This window comes from Grammomys surdaster, unplaced genomic scaffold, assembly GCF_004785775.1.
Source record: "Grammomys surdaster isolate TR1022 unplaced genomic scaffold, NIH_TR_1.0 129, whole genome shotgun sequence".
NCBI classification, from domain to species: domain Eukaryota; kingdom Metazoa; phylum Chordata; class Mammalia; order Rodentia; family Muridae; genus Grammomys; species Grammomys surdaster.
In genome coordinates this window covers 127,291-152,995 of record NW_021604587.1, presented here as the reverse complement: position 1 = coordinate 152,995, position 25,705 = coordinate 127,291, and the positions used below count along the sequence as shown (strand labels likewise).

The 25,705-nt window shown below is 36.9% G+C and overlaps 1 pseudogene; it reads left to right on the top strand.

The window, feature by feature from the left end:
- The first annotated feature begins 1,433 nt into the window (after window positions 1–1,433).
- LOC114610610 overlaps window positions 1,434–25,705 on the top strand; it is a 36,886-nt pseudogene continuing 12,614 nt past the window's right edge.

Sequence of the window (25,705 nt, the reverse complement as noted above, 5' to 3'; positions counted from 1 at the left end):
TTTCTGGGTAGGTGGGGGGAAATGGGGAATGGGGATAATATCTGACATGTAAATAAAATATCCAATTAAAAAAATCATACACACACAAAAGAGATATTAAGGACCAGTGGTTGTTGCTTCCTGTTATCTTTGTTGGCAGAAGTGGAATTATGTTTATGTGCTTTTTTTTTCTTTCAGGTTTATTGAAAGAAGATTAATTTCTTGCTTTTCCTTGGGTGTAGTTTTCCTTCTTGTTTTGGAGTTTTTTGTCTATTATCTTTTATTGGCCTGGATTTGTGGAAAGATATTGTGAAGTTTGCTTTTGTCATGGAATATCTTGTTTTCATCATTTATGGTAATTGAGAGTTTTCCTGAGTATAGTAGCTTGTGCTGATATTTTGTTTTTCTTAGGGTCTGTAATGACATCTGCCCAGGATCTTTTAGAGTCTATGTTGAGAAGTCTGTTGTAATTCTGATAGGTCTGCCTTTATATGTTACTTGACCTTCTTCCCTTACTGGTTTTAATATTCTTTGTTTTGTGCAATTTGTGTTTTGATTATTATGTGATGAGGAATTTTTTTTCTGGTCTAATCTATTTGAGTTTCTGTAGGCTTCTTGTATATTTGTGGTCATCTCTTTCTTTAGGTCAGGAAAGTTTTCTTGTATAATTTTTTGAAGACATTTGTTGGCCCTTTGAGTTGAGAATTTTCACTCTTTTCTATGCCTATTATCCTTAGCTTTCATCTTTTCATTGTGTCCTGGGTTTCCTGGATGTTTTTGGGTTAGGAGCCTTTTGCACTTTGCATTTTCTTTCACTGTCTTGTCATTTTTTATGGTATCTTCACTTCTCTCTTCTACCTCTGGTATTCTGTTGGTGATACTTGCATTTATGAGTCCTGTTCTCTTTACTAGGTTTTCTATGTTCAGGGTTGTCTCCCTTTGTGATTTTTTTATTGTTTCTATTTCTTTATTGTTTCTTTTTTTAAATCTGGGATGATTTTGTTCATTTCTTTGACCTGTTTTTTTTTTTCATATATTTCTTTAAGGTACTTATATGTTTCCTCTTTAAGGGCTTCTACCTGTTTACCTGTGGTTTCCTGTATGTCTTTAAGGGAGTTAATTATGTCCTTCTTAAAGAACTCTATCATCATCATGAAATGTGATTTTAAATCAGAATCTTGCTTTTTAGGTGTGTTGGGGTATCCAAGGGCTGGCTGTAGTGTGAGAACTGTGTTCTAATGATGGCAAGTAGCCTTGGTTTTTGTTGTTGTGTTCTTGTGTTTGCCTCTCACCATCTTGTTTTCTCTGGTGTTAGCTGGTCTTGCTGACTCTGACTGGAGCTTGTCTCTCTTGTGAGCCTGTGAGCCTGTGGTCTTAAGTGTTTTAGCACTTTTGGGAGACCAGCTCTTACTGGGTGGGATTGGGGTGTGGATAGTTGTGGCACACGATCAGCTATGGGTGCAGATGGAAACAGGAAGGATCATGTCTCTGCCTGCTCAGAGGTTTCTGTGTCCTGTGGGCTCTGGACAGGTTCCACTTGGGCCTCGCATTGGGGCCACAGTGGTGATCTTACCTGTGATCTTAATTGTGTCATCACTCCTGAGAGACCAGCTAACTCTGGGAAGGATTGGGATGTGGATAGTTGTGGCAAAGGTGTGGTGCAGATCAAGTCACGTGTTTTTCTAACCTGGTAATGACTCACTTATCAAAATACATATTCAACTTCAGATTTTTCCTTTACCCATAACCTTCTGTTGCTTTTGGAAGTAAAGTTGTATAGGCAACATTCATTCTGGAAAAGGCCTGGAAAGGCTGAATTTTGTGGACTTAGTGGTTTATCAGAACAGGATCTGGAGTAAACACCTGGGAGCCTCTTGGTCAATGTATAAAATATGCCTTATGATATAACTCTCAAAATATAACTAGTACAGTTCTTAATCCATACCTGCATTACCTGTTAATCTATATTCCTTAGTTTTAGACATAAGATGTTCATTCATTTTGTTTTTTTGCCTTTTACATTTTTATCTGCCTTCTCAAGCAAGATAAAGAAATTCACTTCAGGGCTCAAAGTTAACTATCCTGAGAAATCAAGACACAATGACACCATTCTTTATTTCTTAAAATAGGGAAATTCTAAGGTTTAATCACAAGGTCAAGGGACCCCTGTCTGTTGCACTTCATCTTTCTTTTTAAGAATGATTATTTTATATTATTTCTAATTATGTAGGTGCGTGTTTCTGTGTGTGTGCACGCACACATGTGACTGAGTTTGTGAGTGTGAAGTTCTGTTTATATGTATGTGGAAATGCGTGTATTGTCCCTGAAGTTGCGAGGCATTGAATCCACTTGGCTGCAGGTATATAATGTTGTCAACTGTTTGACTCAAATGCTGGTAAATATGCTTAAGTCCATTGAATAGCATCAGCTACCTTGACTACAGAGCCATACCTTAAGAATTGTTGCATTTTTTATCTCTGATAAAGATAAATGTAGCCTAATTTGTTAAATTGATATGCTTCTACTTTATAATCGCCTTGTACTTTGGTTGTAAATATAAAACACTTTATATCTCACCTGTCACACAGATGGACACAGATGTCTCTACAGTGTTCTCAAGGTTACCTTATATAAAAGGTGACCTATAGAGACAAGATTGGGACAGAATAAAAAAGAAGTAGAAAAATTATATATGAGTGTTACACTGAGTAAAAATTCACTTTTGCTTTGTAGCATGTCACATACAAAACTGCTACCACTTATTTTTTTCCCCATCAGCCTGGACAGCTTCATTCAGCAATACATAATTTTATGCTGTTTCTTGAGAAAATATATAAAGAGTCAGTTTGAATGTCTAAGTTTCTCCTTATACAAGCATGCTCTTGACACCGGGATCAGATTATATAGTTCCTGTTATATGAGGAGCTGGAGGAAGTTCAACCCTGACATTTCCTGAGATGTTCCTTTGTTTTATCTACTAAGTGAACCTCTACTGTGGAAATAGACACAATGATTCTTTTCAGGCTTCATGAGGACTAGTCATTTCTTTAAGTCAACAAAGACACTTTTGTTGGGTTTAATCCACAGGGCCTTGAGATCGAGGGTAATGCTGGTAATATTTTAATATTAATATTAGGAGTCAGCAACTGCTCTGCAAATGGATTATTAGTAATATATTTCTACTTCTTTTCATTACAATTTAGGCATTACCATATGTTTACCTTAATGGGACAGTGTACCTATTGGTGGATATTTTTCTTAGTGCTTGATCTACCATTCATAGGTGACTGGACCTGAGTTGAAACAGACAAATAACAATGTTACTTATCTTAGTTAAAGTTTCAGTTGCTGCAATTAAGCACCATGACCAAAAGCAAGTTGTAGAAGGAAGGATTTATTCAGGTTACACTTCCACATTTCCATAGATAATGGAAAGGATTCAGGACAGGAGCTCAGGCAGGACAGGAACCTGAAGGCAGGAGCTGATGCAGAGGCTTACTGACATTCTTTCCATGGCTTGATCAACATACTTTCTTATAGAACCTAGCTAGGACCACTATTCCAGGGGTTAAACTACCTACAATGGTCTATGCCATCACCCATCAATAATTAATTAAGAAAATGCTTTACGGTCAGATTTTATGGAGACATTATCTTAATTAAGTTTCCCTTCATTCAGTAAATCTAGTTTGTACATCAAGGTGATGTAAGACTAGCCAGCACATTACTTGAGAAAATATATACAAAAATATTTACCATACATAAACACCATAGTGAACATTATAAAACACTTAAAAGGTTAAATATTATACTTTTGTATTGATATTAATAATGCTGGTAATATTTTAATATTAATATTCAGTGTCACCAACTGCTCTGCAAATGGATTATTATTAATATATTTCTACTTCTTTTCATTACAATTTAGGTATTACCATATGTTTACCTTAATGGGAGAGTGCACCTATTGGTGGATATTTTTCTTAGTGCTTGGTCTAAGAAGGGTGGTAACACTCATCTAAGGTGGGGAGACAAACTCTTTATATCTGCATAATCATACATTCAAGGGGAATATTTCTTTTTGATATTTCAGAGGCTGCTGTTTTTAAATCACACTTAGGAACTTCTTGGTGTATGTTCCCTGACATATTATTCATTGCTATAGGCAGTTTTTCAGCTACTAGTTTACCTAGTAAACCATCTTGACTCTTCCAGAGGAAATGTTCATGGGCATATTCTTGAGACATTATCTTCTGGGTCACCACTGGTTTCTGACTTCAAGATAGGAGTGTCTCTGACATGCCCAGAAGAAAAAAAAAACCCACAGTAACTTTATCTATCACCTAGTCATATTAGGACTCTGTTCTTTCCACAAATCCAGAAGTTTGCTGTAATTGTGCTGATTAGTGATACCCACCAAATGAAAACCTATGATACTCAAGGCAGTAACATTTAATGAGTTTCCTGCATGGTTAAAAATGTCAGAACAAAATCACCATGCTGTGAGACAATGCAAAAAAGAAAATGTAAGTATATATGAAGAGGAACCAGAACCCAGAAGAGTACCGTGTCTGCCCTATTCACTAAGAAATAAATACTTTCAACCAATCAGTTAGAGCTCTTACACTAGGTGTTGTCATTCTGACCTGGGACCTGTACTGTCAGAGCAGGGATTATGATGGCAATATAATTCCAAAAACAAGTGGTTTCCTTCAGCTCCTGTTTCTATAAATGTATGTATAGAGAACATTGTAAAAGTTGATGCACTAGTCACCATATAGAGTGAATTATGTATATTCTCACTGCCTAGCTTCTCATGAACTTGGCATTGTGTTTTTTTCCTTTGTGACCTACTCGTTTAACATGAGCTGCCTTTTGACCACAAGTTTCCAAATTATCCAGGAGACCCTTGAGAGGCTAATAACTAAACCCAATTTCTGTCTTTCTATCAGAACCCACCAGCAGCCAGCAGCCCTATGTTTAACAGGGAGGAATAAATGACCTTTAACTCTCTCCTAGATCCATAATTTAGTGTTGATAAGAACAACCTGTGGAGGCTCATTTCTGTATTATCTAGTACAGGCAACATTAGCTGCTTCGAGAACATGTTTGACAAGATCAAATGAGGCCTAGAAGGTTAAATTTGGCATCTGTTTTCTTCACCTTTATGATTTCTTGTTATTTCTGTTTCTACTTCTCTAATGTTCCTGAGCCTTTTGTGAAAGAAATAAACATTGTGCTCATGGCTGAATATTCACCTGTTATTTCCTCTCAATGCATTGTCCATCCACATATCCACTGACATTTACTTATGACACTCCACCAGCAGCCAATAGATCTTCATATAATGGAAATTTAATGCTTCCTTTCAGTGAATCTCAGACTGCCATGCATTGTACTCTCCATGGAGTTCTCTGAAACGATAGACCAACACTCCACGATATGGACAATTTGTGATTATTTAATCCTGGAAATCTAGTAAAAATTAAGATACTACTTCTCTGTTTCAGTGCCATCTCTTGACAGTGCTTTGGTCTTTTGGGCCAAAGCAACAGTATTATCAATCCTTTGGTTTACAGTCATTAGTAATATCTCCATATGTTCTGGTTTGTGATAGGAACATATTTAGTTGAATAGTTAGTTTTACCTGTCTGCTTTCAAAGAAATACAGTTTCCACCTGGACTCTTGGCTAGATGAGGTCTTATATTTTAAAGACCATTTTTCATTCTTTGTACACAACAACATGAGGTTTCTTTGCAACATTCCAAGAAGACTTTTCAGAACATTCCTTTGTCTGACTTAAAATTGTTCGTGCTATTTTCCTCAACAAACTATGCAATTTTGGTGTGGATGTCAATGAAGGCTGTAGTGAGTGGTGACGATGCCATGGGATTAGTTCTATACAATGCTGACATTTCCTCTGTTTAAAAACACTTTAGTTTATTTTATATAAAGTCAAACTTATCAATATCTTAGGATACAGATCATTAAAACACAGATGGATTATTTGCAAAATATAACAGCAGTGACCTGTAGCCCATTTTCTAAACATTGACATCTTTCTGTTCTATGTTCTCATGAGTCAAGCTTCCACTGTTCCTAATTCATTGAGAATTCTTGTTTTCCAAACTCCTTCCATAAAAGACTCTCATATTCTTCTTACAGACATTTGGTCTTTTCTATTCCACAATTCAAACTCTTCCAGATCCTCAATAAACATTTTTTTTTAAATTTAGGACTAGATGGCCATGTGTGTGTCCAAACAATGAATCTACTCAGTATCCATTTTAAATCTTCATTTTCCTATTTGGTGTTATAAGATAATCAGTGTCATCAAGCAGTGGCTTATTTTTACTTTTAGATCCAAATGTTCACTTTCAAGAGATGGAAATCATATTATTTTATAAGCATCTGTCCACATCTTTTCTTAGTATGAATGAAACTACACAAAGACTCCCTAAGGATATATACAGAATATTAATCCATAGCAGGAAAGTTTGAAATTTGCTGAAGGGTTGGTAGTTTTATCTTCTATTCTGATGTTCATTGCATGCATGAATTTCCCTACATTTCTCAACTGCAGCAAATTCTTAATTTATACTTGAGATCTTTGTATATGGAAACAAAACAAAACAAAGCAAAAATATTTTAATTAAATGTACTAACTAAAAGGATTTCCACACACAGCTTGTACAGATCACAGCAGACTAGATGGTTCCACGAGGGGAGGTTTATTAAGAGAGTGGGAGAGCAGGGGTGGGGTGGGGTGAGGGGGAGAGAGAAGAGTAGAGAGGATAGAGGCCGGCCATGACCATGTGGAGAAAGGGGGAAGGGAAGGGGGGAGGGGAGATGGCAACCTGCAGGCGCTGGGTCAAGAGGGCAAGGGAGTGAGGAGGGGCAAGCAGCCCCTTTTATAGTGGGCAGGACTACCTGCCTGTTGCCAGGTAACTCTGGGGAGGAGCATACCTGGCTGTTGCTAGGTGACTGTGGAGGTGGAGTTTAACAGATTACTAACACTAACGTTTTCAGTTAAAAAGCTTCTGAAAACAAATGTTTCAAGAAATAAATGTTTGATGGTGCATTATACTGCATTTAGAGTGTTCATAATTAGCATTACTATTGCTATGATGAAGTATCAAGATCAAGAACAAATTGGGAAGAAAAGAATTTATTTGGCTTGCATTTCTTTTTTTTTCTTTTTTTATTGGATATTTTATTTACATTTCATATGTTGTCCACTTACTCCATCCACCACACACCCAGGAACCCCCGTCCCCTCACCCCTCCTCCTTCTTCTCTTCAGATGTAACCCCTACCTACCCCCCCCACTCCCACCTCCCCACCCTCAAAATTCTCACCCCCTGGAATGTCCAGCCTTCATGAGGTCAAGGATCTCTTCTTCCCCCTATGCCCAGCAGGGCCCTCCGCTCTTATGTATACAGCTGAAGCCATGGATCCCTCCCTAAGTGCTCCCAGGATGGTGGTTTAGACCCTGGGAGCTGTGGTTGGTTGGTATTGTTGCTCTCCTCATGAGGCCACAAACCCTTTCAGCTCCCATGGTCTTCACTCTAACTCCTCCATTGGGAACCCCATGATCAGTTCAATGGCTAGTTGTGAGCATCTGCCTCTGAATATGTCAGACTCTTGCATACCTCTGAGGAGACTTCTATTTCAGGCTCTTATCAGCATGCACTTCCTGACTTCCACATCAGCATCTACCTTTGGTGACTGCACATGGGATGGATACTCAGGTGGAATGGTCTTCAGACAGCCCTTCCTTCAATTTCTGTCCCTCACATTGTCTCCATATTTGCTCCCTTGAGTATTTTGTTGCTCCTTCTAAGAAGGACTGAATCACCCCCACTTGGTCTTCCTTCTTCATGAGCTTCATGTGGCCTGTGAGTTGCATCTTGGGCATTTCAAGGTTCTGGGCTAATATCCAATAATCAGTGAGTGAATACCATGTGTGTTCTTTTGTGATTGGCTTGCTTCACTCAGGATGATGATTTCTAGTTCCATCCATTTACTTAGGAAACTCTCGAATTCATTGTTTTTAATAGCTGAGTAATATTCCATTGTGTAAATATACCACATTTTTTGAATCCATTCCTCAGTTGAAGGACATCTGGGTTCTTTCAAGCTCCAGGCTATTATAAATAAGGCTGCTATGAACATAGTGGAACATATGTCCTTGTTATATGTTCGAGCATCTTCTGGGTATATGCCTAGGAGTGGTATAGCTGGATCCTCAGGTAATGCTATGTCCAATTTTCTGAGGAACTGCCAGACTGATTTCCAAAGTGGTTACACCATCTTGCAGTTCCACCAACAATGGAGGAGTGTTCCTCTTTCTCCACACCCTCGCCAGCATCTACTATCACCTGAGTTTTTAATCTTAGCCATTCTGACTGGTGTGTTGCAGTTCTTCATAGAAGAAAATTAGGGCAGGAACACAAATAGGGAAAGAACGTGGAGCCAACATGTGATTCAAGGGCCATTGACCTTCATCTGATATCTTGTTTAGCCTCTTTTCTTATGGATCCTATGACTAGGAGCCCAAGAGTGGTTAAAGACACACAGGGTTCCTTTCTTCCTCTTCAATCTTTAGTTAAGAAAGTGGCTGGCCATTGACAAGCCCAACTTGGAATCTATCTCTTGGGCTGGTACCAAACCCTGGCACTATTACTGAGGCTATGTTGTTTTTGCAGACTGGAGCCTAGCATTGTTTTTCTCTGAGACATTCTGCCAAGTGCTGACTGAGACAGATGTCAACCATTGGATTGAGGTTGGAGAACACAATGGAAGAGTTTGAGGAAGGACTGAAGAAGCCAAAGGGATGGCAACCCCATAGGAAAATCAATATTATCAACTAACTTGTACCTGGGAGCTCACAGAGACTAAGCCAAGAACCAAACCCACATATGTAGAAGAGGACTGCATTGTCTAGCCTCAGTGGGAAAGTTTGCACCTGATCCTGTAAAGACTTAAAGCCCCAGAACAAGGGATGTCCATGAGGGGGCACCTTTTCAGAGGTGGGAATAGGATGGAGGGGGGTTAACATTAGGATGCAAATTAATACAATAATTAAAAAAAGAGCATGTCCTGCAGGTTGCATATTGGCTGATCTTATGGAAGCATTTTCTGAATTGAGGTTTCTTCCTTTTCTATAATTCTAGCTTGTGTCAAGTTACAATAAAACTAGCCTCACTCATGTTGTTTTCTCAAGTACATAATTGAATTGTGTTTTCAAACATCATCATTCTCTCTTACATAAATATGTATACATTATAGTATTTAGCTATACTCTATGAATTTTTCAATGTTTACACAGCCTTTTAGCCCCAAGATAGTTTGTTTTTTATCACTTCAGTGGCATTTATTTTACAGTATTGTAAAATTTGTCCATTTAATATTTATTGATTTTGGTTATTTATGACACTGACTGCCATTTTTCTCCCATTCTTGTCATCTTTTCTTTTTATTATTCTTGTTATCCAAAATTAATTATTTTCAAAATTGAGACAATTGTTATGTAGATTTCTCCCTACCATTGTTTCCTATGCCAGCTCATGAATCAGGCTACCTTTTACAGTCTGAATCATAAATACCCATTCCACTGTGTTCAAGGTTAGACATCAGGGATATCCTCCATTACAACAGATTTTTACTTTCTTCACTATCTAACATTTCTCATGGGGTCCAAGGTATTTTGAGCATATCAGGAGATCCTTGCCACAGATTTAATTTAATGTGAGCTCTCTTTTAGTTTTGTCATGAGAAATTTTAAGCTAATGCTACCAAATCATCTTTGTATTCATTCAATTTAACTGTAAGTCAGAGGCTAGTAGAAAATGCTGGGTGGTTCTCCTTTTTTTTTTATCATTGTTCCTTTCTTACACATCCAAGCTCCCTCTGAGCAACCAACCTGGAATTGCACTTATTATGAAAATCAGCAGCCACACAAACTATGAGGTGGCTAGAGAACTCCATTCTGTCACACAGCTTATCTGTGTTAGTTTCTTGTTAAAATAGTTATTGTGTCCCACTGACATGGAAGAGTAAATTCTCGAGACTTGAGATTCACTTCTAAGCAAAACATTTTATTATAGGATGAAGTACAATGACCTGTGTTAAGAAATGGTTTCCAGAGAAAAATGACACTCAGGGCCTAAAAAGTGGTACTAAACAATAAGTTATAAGTGCATGCTGTGTCTGTTTCCAGGCCTTTGATTTGCATCTTGCACATGATATGGATCATTATAAGGTCATCATGTTAAGTAACTAAATTCCTCAAATTGAGTTTATTAGTATAATGTGAGGCTGACCAGATGACTGGCACTTACTAGTGTGTCCTGGATAAAACTGCCTAAAATTCTTCTTATGTTTTCTGTCTCTCCATGTTGATACCAAGATTGAAAACAACTTTCAGGTTCTTTAGAATATAAATTCTATTCCTTTAGGCTGTTCTCTGTATTAGGGTTCATGGGTGCCTGGCAGCCAGTTATGGTTGCATGGCTTGTGTTTAGGACCAGGTCCAAGTCAGCTTGTAATAGAGTAATTTGTCCAGGGTATGCTAAGATATGAAGGTGGATTTTCAGCAGAGAAGACTAGCTAAAATCTATGGGAAGTAAGAGGGATAGCTCTGCACTACATCCTGCTAGGTAATACTAGTCACTTCTTCTGAATATATGCTCTTTCCTGTTCTTTTTTACTTCTTCACCAACTCTCCCTCCATACCCAAACAACCCTTCATTTCATTTTCTGCTTTATAGATTCCTGACACGTCTACTTCCTCACTTCTGGCCTATGTGTGTCCAGGCCCTTCCTGATGACTTGCCAAGTTCAGGTCTCCATGGTTTCTAAAAACATGTCACCTGTATCTTTGGTCTAAAAATATTTTAACTTCTTTTTGTTTTTCCAGAAATCATTTGAAGAGACATATTTAATGTTAGAAGTCACCTTCTTTGGGTGTGCCCTTGAACCAGGATCTGACAGAGGGATTCTGCATCAAGGGTTGATGGGGTAACATTCTGTACTTTCCTGAGAAGTTTTTTATATTTATGAAATAAGCATTACTACTTACTTATGAAGTAAGTAGTAAGCACTACTGTGGAAAAGGACAGACTGTTCCCTCCTCATGATTCATGTTAATTCATTTAGTCAACAATCTTAGAGTTGTTTCCGGGCTTAACCTCTAAGGACATGAGAAGAAGCAGAGGTGACTGAACCTGGGAGTGGCATTTAATCAGAAAGGCCTTCATATATATTTCCTAAAATAATATGTACTTAAATTTTCACTAGTACATACTGAGCATTCAAAAAACACTTCATAGAGAGGTAGTCTTGTTCACCTAAGTAGGAGACACTAACTTTTCCTACATGCATGATCACGAGGAAATTTTTTTCTGTTTATATGGTTCCTGTCTTTATTCATATTTAGGAACTACTTGATGTACATTTATTGTCACATTAAATTGTTCTGTCCAGTTTTTAAATTCAATAGTTTATCTATTGTATATTGTATCCTGTTGAACCTCTATGAAAAACTTTTTGTGGGCACAATATTTGAAGGTCTTCTGTGAGTTTTCATAATTTTTTTTTAATGATTATGTCAAGAGAGCAATGAATCTGCCATGTCCAGAAGAATGAATTCCATAATTATTATCATATATTTCCATGTATGTTGGGAGTGTAACCTCTTATCCAAATCCAATAATCTTTGATTATTGAAGTCAAGCAAGGGAAACCTTCTGACACCAATGTAATAATGATGTATAATTATTTGTGTAGTTTCCAAATATTTGTTGAAAACAATGTGCTATGCTGTTGGACAACACAAGAGAACATGGTAAAGTTCAGATCAAAAGGAACCAGAATCAGGAGACTGCTATATATACCCCACCCAACACCAACCACAAACAAACTTCTGTGCATCTAGTAACAACTGGTACCATGGGTCTTGTCACTGCATCCATCCTATAGAGTCAGAGAATCATTTTTTTTGGAAATCTAGACCTAGGAAAAATTTTCCTTACACTCCTGCTCCCACAAATAAATGTGCAGTGTAGATGGTCAAGGTTAGTACAGTAGTTACTATATACAGCACACTATGTGTTTTCTCATTTCCTACCTTCTCATTACCATCCCATTCATGTTACCATCCTAGTCTCCCTGCATGTTCAATTTAACATTCATAGGTTTTTAGTTGTGAACCTCTCATTTTCTTCCATATTGCTTCTTTAACTAAATGTTTCAAATTATTAGAATGGTGGAATTCCTTATTAGGTACACAAATAAGAAAATATTTATCCCTTTATCAGAATCCACAAGTATGGTGGTGAAAATCCCTATGCTTAGCATTGAAGAGTATCACTCCTTGACACTACTCCTGATCTATGATTGACTGTTGGCAAGGAATGTTTTCGTGTAGTCCTGGTTCATGCAGCATCAGCTACTTCAGATCATGTTTGCAAAGCACAAATTATGGTGCAAATATTGAATTTGGCAGCTGTTTTCCTTATCTCTGTGCTTTTCACTTCGTTCTGCTCCAATTCTCTGATGTGGACTGAACACTTTAGTGGGTGGAGTAGTTATTCTGATTAGTGCTAAACACTCACGTGTCATTTTTTTCAATGCCTTTAATTGTCATATATTGAATCCTCTTCACTTCTACCATGACATCAGTTTCACAAAAGATTTTTCTTTTTACTTTCTATTTTAACAGGGGATATTGACCTCTTTTCTCTTGCATATTACATTTCTAAGCAAAGGGCCTCACAACTAGTAAACCAAGCCAGCAAACACGTGCACTTAAACTATTTTGACATGAAACTTTCACTATCTGCTCCATTATTACCTACTTCTACATATACTTCTGACATATTCTGACAGCTTGCTGGATCTATAGAAGGAATTTTTCTATGCACTCATCTAGGCCATGCTGTGACCCCTTACTATGAAATTCTTGCACCATTCACAGAACAGGACACTTTTGAACTTATTAGCTCGTTGCAAGACACCCTGATGTCTCAGAACATCCACTTCCATATTTTCAACTGAAGTCAGTTTGGACCCTCTTTGCCTGCTAGAAATAGGTCCTTGCTGACATTATAGATCATCTTTCTACTTCATATCCTACGGATCCTATATTTCAGTTATCTCAACATAACTCTTTAATGACCTCAACTCTGTGTATGAAGTTGCCAACACTGCAACAGAGAAATTAATGGTTTGGACCAGATCTTTTGCTAAATTTGGAATGATGTCATATCTGTGTTCTTCCACAAAAATCTTACATGACATATTAGGTCCCTCAGTGCCTTACCTAGAACTTCTAGAGTAGAAAAGATCCAACATCCAACAGATGGATAGCAATCTATTGAAGTTGAAGGTAGAAATGAAATATCTGAGTATGGGTACAGCAGAGGACAGGAGATGATCCTGGTCTCTGTAGAAAAGTCAGTGTTCACCATGTAAAGATATTAAGTACTTTGCTACTGAGGCAAACTACTCTGTTAAAAAGACAGGCCAGCCTATTATTTCTAAGTTTTCTCTTTGCTATTTTGACATTATTCTCTATCTAGAATGTAAATAGTGAAGGAGTGTATTTGGCTTATGTAGCTGACCACTCTGTATCACACAGGCACTTAGGAAGTTCTAGCTCTTAGAAAATTGAATAATGATATGTGGTTTCTTATTTTAATAACTCTATTATGTATCATGTGATGTCTCTCACTGTTCTCTTTAACTATAATGGGATATCATCAACTATTCCTATTGTTTGACATTGGTGGGACAGTATGGATGTTTCCAGCTCATCCAATTGACTTGTAAGTCTTTTGGCTTTAGGGTCTATTAGGGACCAAAGATAAAGTTTCTCATATATTATTAATTCATTAATTACTTGAGTGTTCCAGTTTTTAATTACCCACAGGATACCTCATTTGATGGACACTTCCAAGTATGCTATGGAAGTCTGGCATACTGTTTTTAAAATGGCATTCCCCTTTGGATATTGTGCTCCACAGTTCTAAAGATCTCTTTGTCTTTGATTGGATGATGTATGGTGATGGTTGACTTGTCTTGGAGGTAACCATTTGGTCTGGATTAAGATAATTTTCTAGGATCCCATAATTGGCCATATTCTTTTAAAATGTGTTCAGGTGGAAATATTCAAGTGACCCTTTTGGTATCAGCCACAGTCCTAGACAATGTAATTGTCTATAGGATTTTTTAAGAAGATGAACAGCCATGTAGTCTTCATGGCTTTTTTTTCTGTCATAAAATACCATGAGTTAGGGAACTTGGTAAGGTAAACATATATGCCCACTTATATTTTCAGGTACAGTCTTTTACTTAGTGAAATCAAGGTAGAAACTCAAACACCACCGGAACTGATACAGAAGCCATGGAAAAGTGCTGCTTACTAGATTGCATGCTCTTGGCTTGCTCAGCCTTTTTTTTATTTTGAACCCTGAACTATAGCACTCCAAGATTGGATGGGTACTCCACCAACAATCATTACTCAAGAAAATGCCCAATAGCCCAAACTTATAGAAGCATTTGCTCAATGGTGGTTCAATCTTTTCAAATGACTCTAGCTTCTTTCAACTTGACATAAAATTAGCTAGCACAGATAGCATGGGTGTATGTTAGTTTGGATTCATCGCTTGTATTAATTTTACACAGATGTTACTGACTGGCAGTTGCCTAGGTACGGTGTCAGCATGAAGAGAGTCCTGAAAAAGGTGGAAATGAGGAATAGGAGCAGTGCTAATTCAGTAATTACTCAGAGTCATTAGTGGATACATGCTGTCAGTTTAAGTACTCTCTCTGTTTCCAAAGATTCTCATTATTCTTTTTCCCTCTACTTTATTGCTATATCATTCTCTTTCTTTTGCTTTCTCCCTCTTCCTCATTATTTTCCTTTTCCTAACCATAGGACCTGAATCCAGTCTTTTATTTATTAAAATTACACAATCAAGGCTTTGAAAATCATTAATAATTTTCATTTAGAAATCATTAAATTTACATGAATTCTATGAATTGTGGATAATTTTGTTCCAACTTCTGTTGCCTTAAAACAGACAATAAATTCAAAGCAAAAGCACATTTCTTCATAGGTTTATGGAACACAGTTTGTTCTTTATGTGTAGTTGGGCACAGCTCTTGTGATTTTCTGGAACAGCAGATAGTAGTCCTTAGTAACTAATTTTATGTAAGAACAGAAAGGTGACACAATACTGAGGTTAAAAAGATTTCTTACAAAGTTTTAAAATTTATTCAAGTAAAATAGCTACTTCTCTATTACATCTCTCCAGGCATTGTCATCTCCAATCCTTCAAGTATCCAGGAGAACAAAGTTCTAATTATTTATATTCTTATATACTGTCTTTTAATTCTCTTATCTTTGTTTCCTCATCCCCACAATTCCATAGCCTCATATACCCTCCTTCTAACACTATTTGTTTCTAGATTATATACAAACCTTTCTCCTATAAGATCAAACCATGTATCATTTGCTTGTATTTTATAGATTTCTCTCCCTATCTATATCTTTTCTTCTTGAGAACACTTTAACTCTCTATTCTTGATGGCCTGAAGTTCACTCTGGCTAGTTAATACAGCAGTCATTGGATCAGTGGGTACACGTATCCTCCTAATTCTAAATTCAAGGCCACAAATGACAAGGAACAATTTTTACAAAGGAACATGTAAGCTTTTATGGCCTTTGTGATTATGTTGTCTAGATCTTTTCCCATGGCCCTACAGGCCAAGCAGAAGACCTGTTAATAGTCCTCTACATCCTCATAACCACCTCCATTCCTCATTCCCAAGAACCTCATTTGTTTCATTTCTTATGGCTCTGAGTAATGTGTGAAAGTATATTCCCCTCAAAAGAAAGATTGAGTGTAAAATAGAAGAGGGAACAGATGTTTCAGGCCAACAGCAGTCATCAGCACCTGTAGAGATCATGGTGATCAATAGGCTGCCAAAGTTCTAGGGGCAAGAACTGTGTCACATCTCCCCTTATGCATCAATGATGGACCATGCAGGCAGTAGCTTGATTCAAGGAAGTGGAAGGCACTTCAAAATTACTTGTATCAATTGTATCCACTATAAATATGCAAACTATTCTGTTCATAAGAGGCTTCTTTTTCCTTGACAGCATTCTTTGTTACATTACTTATGCACTATAATGACATATCAAATGGTGTTTTTTGACAAGAGATCCTCAATGAACATTAGTGTTTTATTAGCTAGGAATTAATTTTAGGTCTTATTTTAAAGAGGATTTTTGCAGTACTCTCTGCTATAGCATCTGCAGGTTCTTTCACACTGGTCCTCACTCAACAAGTGCAATCTATGAATTTTGTTAATAAAATATTTTTATAATAAAATGATTTTAAATTAGCCAACACTAGGACCTATAAGTACAAAACTGAAGGCTAAGGCAACATAAGATGTGGCATTGGAGTTAAGAGATAAGGTACAGGCTAAGGCAACATAAGATGTGGCATTGCAGTTAAGAGATAAGGTACAAGCTATAAAATTTCATTCAACTTTGTAGTGTCATGCTGAATTTAGATATACCTTTCTTAATCCAGTAAGGTATCATAAATCCAAATCAACATGTGACATAATTGAAAATCATTTGGTTGAAATATATCTTCATCACAAGGAGAGATGGAATTTAGTAACCCTCAAGCAGTTAGTTATTGATCTATAGATCAATACATGCCATTTCATCTTTGATTTTCCTTCTGAACTGTCCCCTTCACTTTTATAAGTTATGGAGAATTAGACCTTTTAAGATTCTTCAACATCTGTTTTGTATTATTCTCAGAATAATTATGTTAGTACTCTTTGCGACAGTAGAGGAAGTAGTAGTAGACAAATACCTTGTCTAGGGACATGGTACTCTCTTTGACACTCAGGTACAAGTGACTTATCTGTTCTTAAAAATAGAAATAAGGGCAACTATGGAGAGCTGGGCTGATCTAAAGAGTCTTTCTCTAAGGCCCTGATTATGGAGAACAAACAGTTCCTTCTGCAAATCAAGGAATATATTTGTCAAATCTAGTAATGGCCTTGATCTAGATCCTTACAGATGCTATAGCTTAAGATCCTGAATACCCAACTTTACTAACCTTAAGGGTCAATCGATATCAATCTGAAAGGATTCTCCTGAGATAGTCTATATTTCCCTTTGACAACACTGATGGATTAGCTTTCTGGTGACATTGTCCTATTGTATGATAACTTTCTATTGACTTTGTCCCTTTTTACCCTATAAGTTGCTGAACTTCATAATAATCTTACATGTCAAAAGTCAACAGCTTTCACAGGATATCCTGTGTATTCTATCAGAACACCATGGACTAAGGCTGGTCTTCAATAACAACAAAAACAGCAGAAAGCTCATATACACATGGAAGCTGAACAACTCTCTATTCAATGATAATTTGATCAAGGAAGGAATAAAAAGAGAAATTAAAGACATTTTAGAATACTATGAAAATGAAGGCATAACATATCCAAACTTATAGGGACACAATGAAAGCAATGTTAAGAGGAAAACTCATAGCCCTGAGTGCCTACATAAGGAAATTAGAGAGATCATATATTAGCAGCTTAACAACACATCTGGAAGCTCTACAACAAAAAGATGCAAATACACCAAAGAAGAGAAGAGGGCAGGAAATAATCAAACTCAGAGCTGAAATCAACCAAGTAGAAACAAAGAGAACTATACACAGAATAATAAAACTAGGAGCTGTTTTTTTTTTGGAGAAAATTGACAAGGTAGATAAACCCTTAGCCAACTTAACTAGAGGGCACAGAATCAATATTAACAAAATCAGAAATGAATAGGGAGATATAACAACAGAAACTAAGGAAATTTTAAAAAATCATCAGGTCTTACTTTAAGAGTCTAAGTTCAACAAAACTGGAAAATCTAGATTAAATGGATGATTTTCTAGACATATACCATGTATCAAAGTTCAATCAGGATCAGATAAACCATGTACACAGTCCAACAACACCTGAAGAAATAGAAGCCATCATTAGAAGTCTCCTAATAAAAACAAGCTCAGGGCAGATGGTTTTGGTCCAGTATTCTGTCAGACCTTCAAAGATGAACTAATAACAATACTCTTTAAACTATTCCACAAAATACAGATAGAAGGAACACTACCCAATTCTTTCTATGAAGCCATAGTTACAATGATAGATAAACACAAAAGGATACAACAAAGAAAGAAAACTTTAGACCAATTTCCCTCATGAATATCAATTCAAAAATACTAAATAAAATGTTTGCAAACTGAGTCCAAGAAGACACCAAAATGATCTTTCAGTATCATCAAGTAGAATTCATCCCAGTGATGCAGGGATGGTTCAATATACTGAAATCCATCATAGTAATCTACTATATAAAGAAACTCAAAGGAAAAAAAAAACACTTGATACTAAAAAGCCTTTGACAACATGCAACACCCCTTCATGTTAAAAGTATTAGAGAGACCAGGAATTCAAGACCATACCTAAATATAATAAAAGCAATATACAGCACACTTATACCCAACATCAAAATAAATGGTGATAAATTCAAAACAATCCCATGAAAATCAGGAACAAGATAAGGCTGCCAACTCTCTCCCTACCTATTCAATATAGTATTCAATGTTCTGGCCAGGGAAATTAGACAACAAAAGAAGTTCAAAGGGATACAACTTGGGAAGGAGGAAGTCAACATATCACTATTTGCAGATGATATGATAGTATACATAAGTGACCCCCAAAATTCTACCAGAGAGCTCCTAGAGCAGATAAACAACAAATTAATGGATATAAAATTAAATTTAACAAATTAGTAGCCTTCCTCTACTCAAAGGATAAATTGGTTGAGAATGAAATTAGGAAAACAATATCCTCTATAATAGTCAGGAATAATATAAAATATCTTGGTGTATCTCTAACCAAGCAAGTGAAATATCTGTATGACAATAATTTCAAGTCACTGAAGAAAGAAATTGAAGACCTCAGAAGATCGAAAGATCTCCCCGGTTTACAGATTGACAGAATTAATACAGAAAAAAATGTTCATCTTATCGAAAGCAATCTACAGATTCAATGCAATCCCCATTAAAATTCCAACTCAATTCTTCATAGAATTAGAAAAAGCAATTCTCAAATTCATTTGGAGTAACCAAAAATCTAGGATAGCAAAAACTATTCTCAACAGTAAAAGAACTTCTGGGGGAATTACCATCCCTGACCTCAAGCTATAGGCTTCCAATTACTATAGAGCTATAGAAATTAAAACTGCATGGTAGTGGTACTGAGACAGGTAAGTAGATCAATGTAATAGAATTGAAGACCCATAAATATGAACCTAAATATCAATGGTCAGTTGATCTTTGACAAAGAATATAGTGGGAAGAATCCAGTAGGAAAATAGACAGCATTTTCAACAGATGATGTGGGTTCTACTAGCAGTCAAATTAATCCATTCTTATCTCCTTGTACAAAGCTCAAGTCCAAGTGGATTAAGGACCTCCACACAAAACTAGATACACTGAATCTAATAGAATAAAAAGTGGGAAAGAACTTTGAACCATTGGCACAGGGAAAAATTTCCTGAACAGAACATCAATGGCCTATGCTCAAAGATCAAGAATTGACTAATGATAACTCGTAAAATTGAAAAATTTCTATAAGGCAAAGGACACTGTCTATAGGACAAAACATCACCCCACAGGTTGGGAAAACATCTTTACCAACCCTACATCCATTAGAGGGCTAATATACAAAATATACAAAGAACTCAAGAAGTTAGAATCCATGAAACCCTATTAAAAATGGAGTACAGAGCTAAACAGAGAATTCTCAACTGAGGAATCTCAAATTGCTGAGAAGCACTTAAAGAAATGTTCAACATGAATAGTTATCAGGGGAATGCAAATCCAAAGAACCCTGAGATTCCACCTCACAGCAATCATAATGGCTAAGATCAGGTGACAGCAGATGCTGGCAAGAATGTGGAGAAAGAGGAATACTCCTTCATTGCTGGTAGGACTTCAAGCTGGTGAAACCATCTTGGAAATCAATATGGTGGTTCCTGTGAAAACTGGAAATAGTTTTCCTGAAGACCCATCTATACCACTATTGGGCATATACCCAAAATATGCTCCAATATATAACAAGGACACATGTTCCACTATGTTCTTAGCAGCCTTATTTATAATAGCCAGAAGCTGGAAACAACCCATATGTACCTCAACAGAAGAATGAATACAGAAAACGTGGTACATTTACACAAAAGATTGCTAATTAGCTATTAAAAATGACTTCATGAAATTCACAGGCAAATAGATGGAACCAGAAAACATCTTTCTGAGTGAGATAACCCAGACACAAAAGAACACACATGGTTTGTGATCACTGAGAAGTGGATATTAGTCCAAGGACACAACCCACAGTCCAGGTGTATCTTAAGAGGAAAGACATCCAGGGTGTGAATGCTTCAGTCTTGCATTGAGGAGGGACAGGATGATCACAGGTGGTGGAGAGAAGGGAACTTGGAGGGAGAGAAGAGGGGGAGGAAACAAGGAGGGAAGTATCATTTACTGGAGTGGATGTGAGAGAGGTACAGAGGATCAGGAAATTGAATAAATATATTTAACAATAGGGGATGAGGAACTAGGGATAGTAACTGGAAGGTACCAGACTCCAGGGAGGCAAGAAGCTCTCAAGACCCAACAAGGATGACTTTAGCTGAAATGCACAGAGGAGCCGAGAGAGATTCTGTGGAGACCATCTCCAATAGATAGAAAGGCCCTTGGTGGAGGGATGTGGCCACTCACCCATACCATATTTTAACCCCAAAATGTTCCTGTCTAAAGAACAGGGACAAACAAAATAAAGCAGAGACTGAAGGAAGGGCTACCTGGGGACTGTCTCACCTGGGGACCCATCCTGTCTGCAGACACCAAATCTGACACTTTTGCCTTTGCCAAGAGGTGCTTGCTCACTGGAACCTGATGTGGCTGTTGCTTGGGAGGTTTGGCCAGCAACTGACCAATGTAGATGTTGATGCTTGGAGCCAACTACCAGACTGAGCTCAGGGCTCCTGGTAGGGGAGCTGGTGGAACGACTGGAGGAGCAGAGGGGGATTGTAACCCCATAGGAACATCAACATTGGCTGGCTGAACCACCCAGTGCTTCCAGGGACTAGATCATCAACCAAGGAATGTACCTGGAGGGATCTATGTCTCCAGATGCATATGTAGCAGAGGATGGCCTTGTCTGACATCAATGGGAGAGGAGGCCCTTGGTCCTGTGGAGGTTTGATGCCCTAGCATAGGGGAATGCTGGAGTGTTGGGGAGGGACAGGGTGGGAGAGTACCCTCATAGAGGCAAATTGGAGAGAGGAAAGTGTGGATGTGGGATGGGGGGGTTTTTGGAGGGGTAACCAGAAAGTGGGATATCATTTGAGATGTAAATGAATGGAAAGATTAATAAAATAGAAAAAAATGTATCAAAATGTATAACTTGTGCATTATATATTATGGACTGTATATACTATAGTGTTGGTTGAACACAATTCTTAGATGCAGTGGTAAACTAAAATCTATTAGATTGTCTCTGAGTGGTCATATACTATAGTCCCACACCCATGATACTTCTATGGTATACCTGAAATATTCTTTATGGACAGTGGTTAAACACAAGGATTTATTTTTTTTACTAAGTAAACCACTTAAGAACATGAGAGAAAGTCTACAAGGCAGTTATCACACCCTAATTTATGATGGTATGAAATTGGTGTGAGATTGAAGATTCATTTATATGGATTGAGCCTCAGCTTATAGAATGTGACACTATGCCTTGGGAGAAATTTGCAGAGTGAAAAAGGGTTAGAGGACACTAAACTGGTGTTGCCTTATGAATGACCAACTGTTCCGTGGTGAAGAAACTTGATCATATTTTTATTGTCAATGTTATTTTCAGCCTGCAGACATCATTCAGTCTGTTAAGCACTTGGTACAGAGCGAAGGCCTTAGCTCTGATACCAATTATACATGTAAACATTTGTGTTGCAGTACAGACTGTAACTTCAACAGACAGGGTATCTTGGGAGCTTATGGCTAGCCTGCCTAAATGAACTGCTGGGCTCTGGGTACAGTGAGAGACTGTCTCATAAATTAAAATAGAAAACTACTAAGAAAGATAGCAGATGATGATCTTTGGACTCTCCACAGGATATACTCATTCATGAATATTATATGCACATATGTTTATACAGTACACACACACACACACAAACACACATAGATAGATGGATAGATAGATGATAGATAGATAGATAGATAGATAGATATAGAGAAAATTACGTGATGTGACATGAGAGTCTACTGGGAGCTCTGAGTTGGAATTTTCATGCTTTTTTCTCTGAATATTGATAATTCTTACTATATAAAAAGTATCAGCATTTAGATGTGCGTGTAACATACATGATTTGTATATCATATACAATACAATATAGAACATTAGTTCTGTGTGTATATACACCTGTACACTAGAGGTGGCCCATGGATTATATCTCTTAGATGACATTGTCCTTTTAATCCACAATCCAGAGTATGGATATACTTCTTTCTCTTTGAATATATAAACTACTGGCCCTGATGTAAAAATCCATGATCATTCAGGAAGGATCCATCACACTTTGGATGCAGAAACCATTTCCTCACCACCTTCAATGCTCCTAGTTACATTAGGATGTTGTCCTGAGACAGTGTTTAGAGCACAGATGGACCTTACTAAGTACATATTTAGCACCATTAGCATCATTGTAGGATAAACTTATATTTATGAATCTGATAACCAGTGGTTTGTGAGCCTGAATAGAAATTACAAAACATGAAGGAGAGTTCCTTTCTCTGGCATGTTAGAAAACACGGAGGACATGACTTAGGGACTCTAAATATCAGAAATAGAAGTCCACATGAAACCAAGTCTAGAAAATATTGACAAGTGGACAGCATTGAATGAAATATGGCCTCAAAAATAGAAAATCAGGCAAGAGAAATCAGAATTAGAACGAAGTTTGTTCAATGTAGAGATATGTGCTGTTGGCACTCCTGTAATATGAGAACAGTTGTTTGCTGTTTTTGAAGAGGTATTAGAATTTTTTTGAAAACAAGAAGTGAGTCCATATATAAAAATAAACAAAATTTGAATTTTAAGGAAGTTACTAGATTATAGAAGTATCATCTGCTGTGACAGAGTTTTCAGGTAGAAGCTAGCTCTTTTTACTTAGTGATAGCTTTATCAAGGACTTTAAAAATTATTTACCTATCATTTCTGCATATCTATCTATCTATCTATCTATCTATCTATCTATCTATCTATCTATCATCTATGTATCTCTCTATGGATTGACACAATATATATCAGTGTTTTCCTCAATCAATTCTCAGGTTGTTCTCCTCTCCCTAATCATCCAATTACATTCTTGCTTCTTAGCTTTAAACAAGCCTAATTGTTGTGACATTCACAATGGGTTAGAACTTAGGAAGACCAGTCAATAATTTAGTTAATAAAACTCCCAAAAGGTCTTCTTAGGACAAACTTCAGGGCCTAGAGATAGAGAGCTCTGTTAACTGAACCTGTGGTGACATTGCATCAGGGAGGAACACAGATTATATCTGAAATATTATGTAATTAATACATAACTAGAGACTGGAAATTCCAAAACAATGAACTATTATAGTACTCTATTTCATAAAAGCTGATACTATTTAAATATAAATATTTAATAGCAGATTCAGAAATCCATCTGGATTAGTCTTAGGAGAAGTCATATGGTTGTTCATCACATCCAGATATAACCAAGAAATTATTACTTTATTTTTACTCATCCATTTATTTTAAATTAAAATTTGAACTTTTATAAACATGTTTGCCCAAGCTATGCCCTCCACATTTACTTTCAGACATGCCTCATTCCTAACCTCACAGGAGCAACCATCTATGAACTAAGTGCCATGAATTAAGTACCATAAAACAGGTCTAAGGATCAAGGAAGTAAACAAAACATACAAGGGAACTCAGCAAACCATAGCAATAGTTACTATGTTAATGAGTTGTAGAATGAAATGAGTCCATTATTTTTCTGTTTCTACAGTTGTTATCTCTTAAACAAAGCTAGTAACTAATGGTATACTTTCTCATACATAGTAAACATGGCTCTGAATAATTTTGAATCCATATATTTCTTTGTGAGGTCTCTTTTCTATTTATGAAGTAAAGTTCCTGGGAAAAATCTTGGAAAGATCTGTCAGTAACTACACGATTCTAATTTTAAGTAAGAAATTTCTTACTTAACATACCTAGATGAAAAAAATCAACAATAATTGTTTTGTACAACATACTTTGCAATATCAGAAACATGTTCTATCTCTAAACCAAGCACTCTCCAGTGCTTTAATTGTTAGGGTTTCCATTGCTGTGAAGAAAAAAAAAACATGAGCAAGATGACTCATATAAAGCACAACATCTAATTAGGGTTGGATTAAACTTTCAGAGGTTCAGTCCATTATCATCATGTTGGGAAGTATGAGAATGTTCAGGCAGGGATGGCACTGGGAAAGATGAGACTTCTATACCTTGTTCCAAAGGCAAAGTGAACACTGACTTCCAGGCAGATAGGAAGACGGATCTCAAAGTTCACCCCTACAGTGACACACTTATTTCAATAAGGTCAAACCTACTCCAGCAAAGCTGTAACTCCTGATGGTGCCATTCCTCGTGCCAAACATATACAAACAACCACATGTTCCCTAGTGAATTCCCCCAAAGGGAAAACCAATGACATCCAAAGTAACAAACTTTTATGACTCTTTTTGTGTAGTTTCAAAATGTTACTTTAGAAACAAAACTCTAGGCTGTGATTCAACACAATAGAACAGAGGGAAGTTCATTTGGAGAGAAGGAAGAACCCAGTTGAGTGCCATGTCTACCAATTCATTAAAAGTCAGAAACATACTTTTATCCACTAAGGAAGATTTGTTACAATGAGTGTTTCTAGTGTGTCCTACAAAGTTTGAGAAGAAATGGTGATGGCAACATGAGAACAAGAAAAGCAATTTCCTTCAATTCTTGATTTTACAAATCTTATGCTGAGTAAAGAATCAGGATTGGTGCCTAGTTACCATCCACATGTTCCTCAAATTCCCTGTTCCTGTGACCTTCCTATTCTGTCTATAGGACCCTTAAAACATTTATGGCTTTTTATGTTATTTGTAGCATCCTCACTTAACCAGGATTCTCTCTGTGAGCTCAAGTTTGAAACTCTCCATTGGTGTGCAAGATACATGTTTTAGGGGGTAAGGAATGAATGGCTATATAGCATCTGCCCTGATAATTTATGGACTCTTTCCTCAGAAAACTTCAATTTTCTGGGAGAGTCCTCCTTCCTCACGTTTCTATTGGTTACTTAATGTAATCCAGTTAAAACTGGGGCATAAAAGCCAGGAATTAATTTCTCCCTGAACCAAGAGCCACAGATTCTAAATGAATATATTTTCCCCTGTCACACTGGGCTTCCTTTCTATTTCTTTGACCTCCAGGGCTAGCATAGAAGGCATAACATTTTTCTCCACATATGCTGCATATATCTCGATGTTTTAAAGGAATCCTCCCTTTTCTATACTA